The following is a 9335-nucleotide window of genomic DNA, read 5'->3' on the forward strand; positions in this document are numbered from 1 at the left end:
CCCATTCCTCTCTCTAAAATCTGATTTCATTCCTAAAATTACCATTTGAATGAATTGCATTCTTTCATGTACGAAATGTTTACAAAATCATACATTGAATTATTTTTTACCTTTTAAATTTATTATCAATTATGACTTATAACATTTGAATTTGAGTTGTAGGAGATGAAGAAGATGATGAAAATGAGGAGAGAGCTTAATCAAAAAGTTGGAGCCACCTACATCCAAGAATGTTGAATGAAGAATTGATGATTGATGTATGAATTTGATATTTGATGTTTTGGTTTGTTTTAGATTTTTAAGACATGTTTGTTCAACTTTAAGATTTGTAAGACTTGTGTGCATTACTTAAGGACTTCATGTTTGGATTTGTTAGACTTAATGTCTGGATTTGTAAGACTTTCTTTTATGTTATTTGAATTTATAGTAATACTATATGCAAGAAGTTAAGAATGGATTTGAGTTTACTAATTATGAATTATTATGTATCAACAAAGTTTGACAAACAAAGTTTGACAACTTTCGAAAAAAAATCCATTTATTTTTTAATTTAGTCATTTATAAGGTTTTTAATTAAAAAAATATTTTTAATTTAGTTTTAAATTGTATTTTTATTATTTTTTAATTTGGCTTGTGGCCCGCGGGCCAGCCTGCTTATCCGCGGGGCGGGGGCGGACCAGCGTAATAGAGGCCCGTTTAAATGCGGGCCTACGCGGGGCGGTCTAACCGCATACCCAGCTCTAGCTACACCCCATGAGTTACCTTTCAACAGGGAAGGAGCCATCCTCATCCCAACGAAACACCACTTCCATAAGGAAACCCTAAAGAAGATCCAAAGACCACCGGTCACTAGAAAACCGATGCGCCAGAGGACAATGCAGATAAAATCCCAAAACTATGATCCTTACCCATACTGCTCACTAACACGACCGCAAAAGCTCACATCCCATGACGAGCAAACCCAACCCCAAATATTTGATAGCGGAGCGAAACAACAATCGTGAAGCATCGACGCGTGGGCAGAGCATAGGCGATGATAGTCGCACGTGCAATGGTCGTGTACTAGGGAACAAGGACGATACGGCGATGTGCGAAGGCCAAGGCCGATGAGGCATCACCAACAACCAAAGATTGTTGTTGAAAGAAGAGAGAACCCCTAGCTGCCACACGCCCACACCTTGAAAACACATCAGAAACAAGGAAAACCAAGGAAAGGTAGGAAAGAGAAGCGAGAGGGGGTTTCCTGTTGTGCAAGGAGGCCGGCGCAACGATCACCCGTCGAGCGCTAGGTCAAGGTCGAGAGAGAGAGAATGGGAAAGTTTTTTAGAGCCATATGAGCCTTTTTTATAGAACTATGAGCCTAATTCCCCGTTGCATAAATGTTTAAGCTTAAAAAAATTTACATGTATGTAAAGACGTTTGTGAAAAACTTATATAAAGAAGCTTAAAGGAGATTACAAGTAATTTATAAGGTTAATCAATTACTTGCTGAGTGTTTTTATACGGGAAAACTCAAATAAAGATTTTCAAACACACCTTATATATGTTTTTTACAATTAAGCATAAAATGTAATAATTTATCAACTTTGTCATCATGCGACATGAATTCAATTCCTAATCTCTTGGTAAGAATGGATATATGCGGCCTTTAATTTAAAATAAAAATATGGTCGTACTAAACAAAACTTCAGATTTTTGTTTGTGATATCCATAGTATATATATTTAGGAAAAGATCTCAGCACAATCATCACTTATGTGTCATCTACTGATTGGTTAATATCAGAAAAAATCCTACATGACACTCCATACTTCATTCTTCTTAACCTACACCTTTATCATTATCCTTCACTCATCCTCCTTAATGACATTTATTCATTCCCCAGAAGCGTTTCAGCGTAACATCCTCAAACAGTTTCAACCTTCAATTTCACCTCTTCCAATCTGTTTTAATTGCATGTCTCAATGGTTGGGAGGGAGTAAATCCGTTTCAACTCATCTCTCCCTTCCTCTCTTCCCCTTCAATCGCATCTCTCATGGCCCTTCCAATTCCCCTTCAATCGCATCTCTCTTGCCCTTTCGGTTCCTGTTTCGAATCTGTGTAAATGGGTTTGATATCTGGGATGTTTATGGGTGGAATAGAATTGATGGCAGCATGGGAGAGGATGATGAGGTACCGAAGTGCGTTCCTATCTTCACAGTTCCATGAACCAAATCGCCGCTTCTATCTCACCACCGTATCCTTTCCGGTTCACACAAATCTGTATATCTCTTCCATCTCAAGTTCTTCCATCTTGGTTCATGTTTCTCAACCCGACGTCTTCTAAATCAGAGTTGCTCTTTGATTTAGGGTCCCAAATCATCCAGATTGTGATTCTCTTTCTGAGTAAACCATTTTATTATGACAGGACAACCAGGCATGTAATCTTGGGGTGAGGAAACGGATGGAGGGGATGATGATAAGTGACTGTGAAGAAGTCACTGAATATAGAGGTTAGTTCTCCTTTCCCAAATTAATCAAAATTCATTCTTTGTCATGGCTGCATCTTGAAATGATCTTTGATTATATCCTAACAGTATTATGTTGTTGATAATGATATGGTGATACTATTGGTTTTGTATCAACACGTTTTTCAATTTCTTATGCAGGTTTTTTAATTGTCCACCTATGTTTCTGATCTTTATAGAAGAAAAATTAGTTTTTAATTTGATCTCTCTGAAACTGCTGCAGGTATTGAGATTTTTAAATTTTAATGCATGTCCCTTTTCTATGCTAATTGTGTGCATAACACAAGTATTCTCTTCTTCTGAATCTATTATCTTCATTTATTTGGGTTTTGATTTTTTTGCCTTCATATCTTTTTAGTGTTCTATTCTGAAGATGCTTAAAGTGAGATAAAGCGGGTTCGCCACAGGTTTTGGAGAGACTGTAGAGGAAGAGCCATGCACAGTTCGAGCTTCTCTCAAGTTTTTTCCATAATATTCATGGTGCATCCTCTAATTACAACAGCTACCAAGTTCACATCCTAAATTTACTCATTCTAAGTGCTACTTCTGCATTGTCCTTTGCACACTTGATATTTTATATTTTTAGAACTGTGTTTATTTTGAGTCGTTTATGTTCTCATTCAACTGAGGTTTTGTTTTTCTTTTCTCTGCTGTGCTGATTTTGGAAGCAGCTTACTAAGGTGTCTGTACATGAAGAACATTCAAGTATTACATGTGAGAGCTTGAACATCACAAAATATGATTGAACACTGAGCATATGAAGAGCTATATGGCGGAGAGTTAACAGAATTGTCTTATGGCAGATTGTAGATTCAATGATTTCTTTGTTTAAGGTGGACTTATCAGGAAGAGGAGAGCTTGCTGAGTGCCAGGTATATGAATCGGTCATTTAAATTCCTTTACAACAACCTTTTCCCTTCTCTATGTCCAATTTTGCTGATATGAAAAATAACCATTGCAGCAAAAACTGGCACAAATGCATTCTTGATTGATAAAGATAGCTGGCTGAACCCTGGTGACAGCAACAAGCTTCATTGCATTGGTTATCTTCTTAGTTTTCACCGTTTCGATTCGTTCTCAGAGCTTGCTTGTGCTGCCACATCTCGGGGAACTGCACTACCATCTATAAGTAAAATTCTGCACAATTTCGAATGCATGTTCTTTTTTGTGTTTTATGTTCCTTTGACTAAAGAAACTCTTGCTCTTCCCGTAGCCTTCTATCCTTAAGAAGCTTTTTTTGTTTTCCCTTTTCATTCTCTGAACAGTTTTTTTCCCTATCTGTGTGTTTAACTATTGCTTCATTTTCTTTTCAGTGGAAAGAATATGAAGAAGAAGCAGTATGTTGGAGTACCATCTTATTTCTCTTCTGCACTGCAGTATGTATCTAATTATGTCATTCCCTTTTAATTTATTCACTTTTTCTGAACTAATTTTAGCATAATGATGGCAGGAGGGATAACGAAATAAGCAAGCTGGAAGAAACCTCCTTCTCCAGAAGTCCTTTTTACAGTTTTAAAGTTCGGCATGATAAGATATTTATGGTAAAATTTTCTTTTCTTTATTCATTTCCTCAAGCTGAATAAGCATAATTGAGAAACTTGGCTGGGCTCCAACAATGAAGTTGAACGTAATGACGTTGTTAATTAGGTGAAAATGACATTTTTTATCACCACTTAACATAGTTTATGAAAAGGAGCACTTTATCTTCTTCAAATACAGAAACGAATTGTTAGAACATGTATGATTTGTGAGGAATGAGTGATACTTATTTGATCACTATTATGTAAGATATTTGAAGAATGTTTAAATTTACTAGGTAATTTTTATTGCTCAGTTTTTCATGACCTCCTGATCATTTGAAGGACCTTTACTGAAGTTAAGACATAAGTGTGAAAATCATAGCTATACTATGGACTGCTCCTCTGCCATCCTATAGCTTTCTTCTAGCTACTCTTCAACTTGCTAACTAGCTTTCTGAGAATGTTTGGAAGTGCAGCAAATATCCCATGTTTGCTATGCCATTTAGTTTATCATATACAGGTCCATGCTTAGTTTGTAATTGTTAGGTAGCAGCAAGTCTTTGAGCATGAAATTCGCAAAGAACTTATTTATTTGCGTATTTATCAGCTTCCAGATTTCCCTTTTTTCCCCTCTCATCCAGATTCTAACCATTCATGGCTTCAATCGCATCTTTCATAGCCTGCTCTGATGCAAACATCACAAATCCAAATACCCTAGACCTTCCAGTCTCACGATCATTGATTTCAACAGGTACGAATTTCATGCTCTTTCGTTTCATCTCTTCTACATTATTTCTTTTGCTGATATATGGTTTCATGATGTTTATGGCTTCTGGGAATTAGGATTTACTCGTACTCTCTAACTTTGACAGCAGCAAGGAGCTTTTGCACTATTGATAAAGATTGCGGGTGAGGAACATTTAGTTGGGAACGAGAAAGGTGTTATTGGCCAAGAGTCTGACGAATTTTCAATTCCTCCTCATTTGATGACCGGTACTTCAGAGGTAAGTTTGTTGAGGGGAAATCTATCACATTATTACCCTTGCCTACACTCTGATATACATTCATTGGGTTATTTCAGGGACTATTTGATTCTATAGCAGCAGCTCTTGCCAAGTTTGTTGATTCAGAACCTGAAGGTTTTCCCCTCCCTCATATTTTTTCCCAAACTGTCGTTTCAAGCCTGCAATTCATCTATTACATATTCTCACCATTCGTCGCTTCAATGGCATCTCTCATAGCCTGATTGGGTGCAAACCTCACAAGTCCAAATCCCCTCTCTATCATAACACGTTGCATAAATTGGGAACAACAGGTTTGCTATATAGCCTCTCTAATTTTTCTGAAAAATAACACCAAACTTCAAATTTCATTTTCTGTATTTTGTAGGCTGTTCACTGTCTGTATTTTTTTCTAATGCTGCACAATCTAACTTCACAGCAGCAAGGAGATTTTGGATACTCTCAAGTATTTCTTTTCCAATTTTGCTTCCAATTGTGCGTTCTGCAATTTCATATACTTTACACATTTTGTGATTGTAAAATTAGCTGCTGTGATTTGTCTGATATGATTAAAGGTGAAGTAATATGCTATATGTTCATCAAAAGCTTCTTTAATTTCTTGGTCAAAATTTGATAAAAGAAACTCATGCTTTAGCATAATTTAATTTGTCTATAAAATGTGTGCACCATGCAGATGAGAACTAATAATGGAGGAGGAGAGGCTACAACACGTGAAGTAAAGAAGAAAAGATCAGAAGCAATCTCAAAAAAGCCTAAGCAAGACACATCAACAACTTCTTCTTCAAAGGTATATTCCTTTTAAAATATATCAACCATGAAATGATGAAGTGTAAAGAAAAGATCATTGTCCTTCAGCTATCTTAATCAAGTCCCAAAACTGATAGGAAACCATATTTATCTCACCAATGTATGATTCTCATGCAGCATGAAGGAGAAATTCTGATTGGTTTTGTCAGAGTTTAGGATGGAGCTCAGAGAACAATGGAGGTTGATCGACCCAGTGGTTCTACAACATTCAATATGATTGCATTTTCTCTCTAGGATATGATATGTTGGTGAGTGTCTTTTTCATTTCAAAGTTTTTAATCATGACAACAAGGAGATTATGTACCTTGCATTAGATCCTGCTGTGAACATTCCTGTGTTCAATTGTCAATATGAATGGGTTTGGACTCACACACTTTCCAAATATGAAGCTCCTCACTACAAGTCGGTATGCTTATTGTTACAAGCAGATATATTTGTACGAGTTTTTTTATATATTCCATTGTTGGTAGTATACTAACTTGATGACGTTTATTTTCCTTTCCTTCTATGTAGCATGTTCCTAAATGGGTTGGTCAATATCTAATAGAAGCACGTCTTGACAGTTGGATTTCATCGGCCGTTCCGGAGTGAGGGTTGAGTGTCGTGTTATTATTCATCCCACTCATGCATATGTGAAGATAGGCAGCGGATGGAGAAATTTATGCAGGATTAATAATGTGTTGCCATTTGACGAGTTGACCTTCAGGTTTACAAGTTCAGATGCTAGGATTGTTCATGTCAATTAATTGGGCTTCTTAGGATCTTAAGTTAGGGAAAGGTTTGTTATCCAGTATGCCTTCGCTGATGTTTTTTTTGAACTATTGTGTCCTACTGAAATATCATGATGGAAATCGTTCTGCTGTCTCTTATTCACTGGGGGCCAAGCTTAAAGATAGTATCGCTGTTTTTTGTTCACGGTATGCGTTAGTCACCAGTGAGGATTATCATTTGGCCCTGCTGAACCTGATTTTGTAGTGTCTGTATGCAGCTTCACTGCTTTCTTTGAGACCTATTAGTTGTATGGTTTCCCTTTTTTCTTTGTGTTAGCTTTCCATTTCTGTTTGTAATGTTCCATTGTTTGAGACTTTTTATGTAATGTACTAATGTGACACCTATGTAATTTTGGCATTTCCCTACCATATTTATAATATTAGTTTTTTTCCAATAAGTAGCAAAATATTTTACCGTTATAAATAGGAAACTCTATATTTTTTACTTATTGAATGTGAGTATGTGACCCCGTTGTTAGTGAAAATAGGAAACTATTTTCCCGTTACAATGGTTCACACGTTATCTTTGACTCTTTATAACGGAATCAGTTTTTCATAGAATTTTTTTCCAAAAATAGAAAACGAGTCTTTGACTATAAGCTAACGTCATAGTCCATTTCAAATATTACCTTCAGGTTTACAAGTTGAGATCCAAGTAGCAGTTATATCCCACGACCAATTTTAGCACTACCCAACACGACCAGTTTTGATTTCAGTTATTTCCAACATTTTGAATTTTTTATTATTATTAAAAAACAGATTGTGGACGAAAATCATGGGTAGTGCTGGGTCGTACATAGCACATGTCGTGCAACTCAGCATTACCCTCCAAGTATTGTTCATGTCAATTAAGTTAGGGAAAGGTTCATGGATTCAAAATAAATGTCTTCTTATAGAACTTTCAAATTTACTCAGTTTTAATATAAATAGACCCCATTTAACAGGTTATAACATGTTATATTAAATGTCACAATAAATTTTAATTTTAACATTGTTACATAATTTTTTTAAAACAAAATCGAGCCGGATTGAATGATTAAATGTCTGTATGTTTTATAAGGTACAAACAGACATTTAATTAAATTGAATTAAAATGTTTTTATCACAAATTATGAGCCAACATTACGTTCAAATTATTTCTAAAACAATTAAATGATTCCAAACTTAATAAAAAGATTACGGACATTTATAGTTGAATTTAATTAAAATTATTTTAATACTGGGACATAATAAGTCAAACATTCATATAATTATACCTTCCTCAACCAACATTACCTTGATCATTTTTTAAAAAAAAAAAATTAAGGTTCCACATTTAGTGCAAAAATTATGTTGTTATATCCTTTCCGTTTTTTAAAAAAGATATGTTTAGATATAATAATTTGAATGATATTTAATGTGAATTAACATATTTGCATTAACTGTTGTAATATTTTCTTTTGAAAATGCGTTTACAATTATTTGTCATTTAATGACAGTGAAAAAAAACTTAATTAATAATAAAAACATTCACCAGTAAAATACTTATGGCCCAAGGAAAACGTTTTTAAAACAAGTATTTAAGGTGTTTAAAATTTAAAATACATTAATTTTAGTCAATGATTTTTAAACACGTATTTAATGTATTTATAATACATTAACTACGTTATATCCTTTCCATTCGAAAAAAAAAACGTTTTTAATATTAAAATTAAAATGATTTTTAATGAAAATTTATTAATTTACATTAACACCTATAAAATTTCCTTTTAAGAACACGTTTACAATCGACTGTCATTTAATGTCAATGAAAAAAACTTTAAATAATATACCCAATTCATTTTAAAAAAAACAATATGTAATATACCCATTTAATTACTTTTTTACAACATTGCATTTTTTAGAATAAAAAAACACTCGAAAATGATAATTTATTTATAAATTAAAGAAAAATTGTTGCAAATTAAAAGTTAACTTTGTCAAAAAAAATTCAGATCTACATATTGAAGATGCCCAGTTGCAAAATTTATGTTTGGTTGAAATAGAAAAAATACTTCAGCGAAATGGAAAGTCTCTAAAAGATCATAGTTGTCTGCCCTATCCGATCTTCGATGATGTGGAACAGTTCCAAAATAAGTTCATAGTGGATGAGCTTAACTACAACAAACAAGAAATGACAAATATGCACGCATCCTATCTAACAATGATGACAGTAGAACAGAAATGAGTATATGACAGCATAATGCAGTCGGTGTTGTCTGATAGTGGCAGATTTTTCTTTCTGTATAGATATGGAGGAACAGGCAAAACTTTCGTCTGGAATACTTTATCTGCAGCCATTCGTTCAATGGGTATGATTGTTCTGAATGTTGATTCAAGTGGTATTGCTTCTTTGTTGTTGATAGGCGGAAGAACATCACATTCCAGATTTTGCATTCCATTGCAGACCGATGAAATAACTACTTGCAACATCAAACAAGGTAGTTTAAGGGCACATTTACTCATGCGTGCCAAATTGATCATGAAGGTGCGAAAAACACTAGAAAGGGGGGGTTTGAATAGAGTTTTTGGATCACGGGTATACTTATCAAGCTTTTTCAAAACTCAAAGATAAAAACTAAGTGCTGAATGATAAGAAGTAAAGCACGCAAGTATTTTATCCTGGTTCACTTGAGATAAAAGCTCAAGCTAATCCAGTCCACCAGTGAAGGTGATTTCTTCCTTCTTCTGA

The 9335-nt window shown here is 34.6% G+C and overlaps 1 long non-coding RNA gene across 20 annotated transcripts; it reads left to right on the top strand.

Moving 5' to 3' along the window:
• Nucleotides 1-1817: 1817 nt before the first annotated feature.
• Nucleotides 1818-7032, top strand: LOC130738513 (uncharacterized). 20 transcript variants are annotated; one of them, XR_009019723.1, is made up of 15 exons: nt 1818-2261; nt 2407-2491; nt 2648-2729; nt 2865-2986; nt 3178-3378; nt 3468-3635; nt 3820-3882; nt 3957-4047; nt 4706-4777; nt 4902-5030; nt 5108-5165; nt 5268-5341; nt 5416-5835; nt 5973-6261; nt 6369-7032. It is a non-coding gene; the product is annotated as an uncharacterized LOC130738513 (long non-coding RNA). The 20 variants fall into 20 exon arrangements; XR_009019661.1 differs by having other exon boundaries at nt 1822-2261; nt 5108-5341; nt 5416-5522; nt 5722-5835; XR_009019709.1 differs by having other exon boundaries at nt 1823-2261; nt 5108-5341; nt 5470-5522; nt 5722-5835.
• Nucleotides 7033-9335: the final 2303 nt, after the last annotated feature.

Source organism: Lotus japonicus, chromosome 1 (genome assembly GCF_012489685.1).
Source record: "Lotus japonicus ecotype B-129 chromosome 1, LjGifu_v1.2".
NCBI lineage: Eukaryota > Viridiplantae > Streptophyta > Magnoliopsida > Fabales > Fabaceae > Lotus > Lotus japonicus.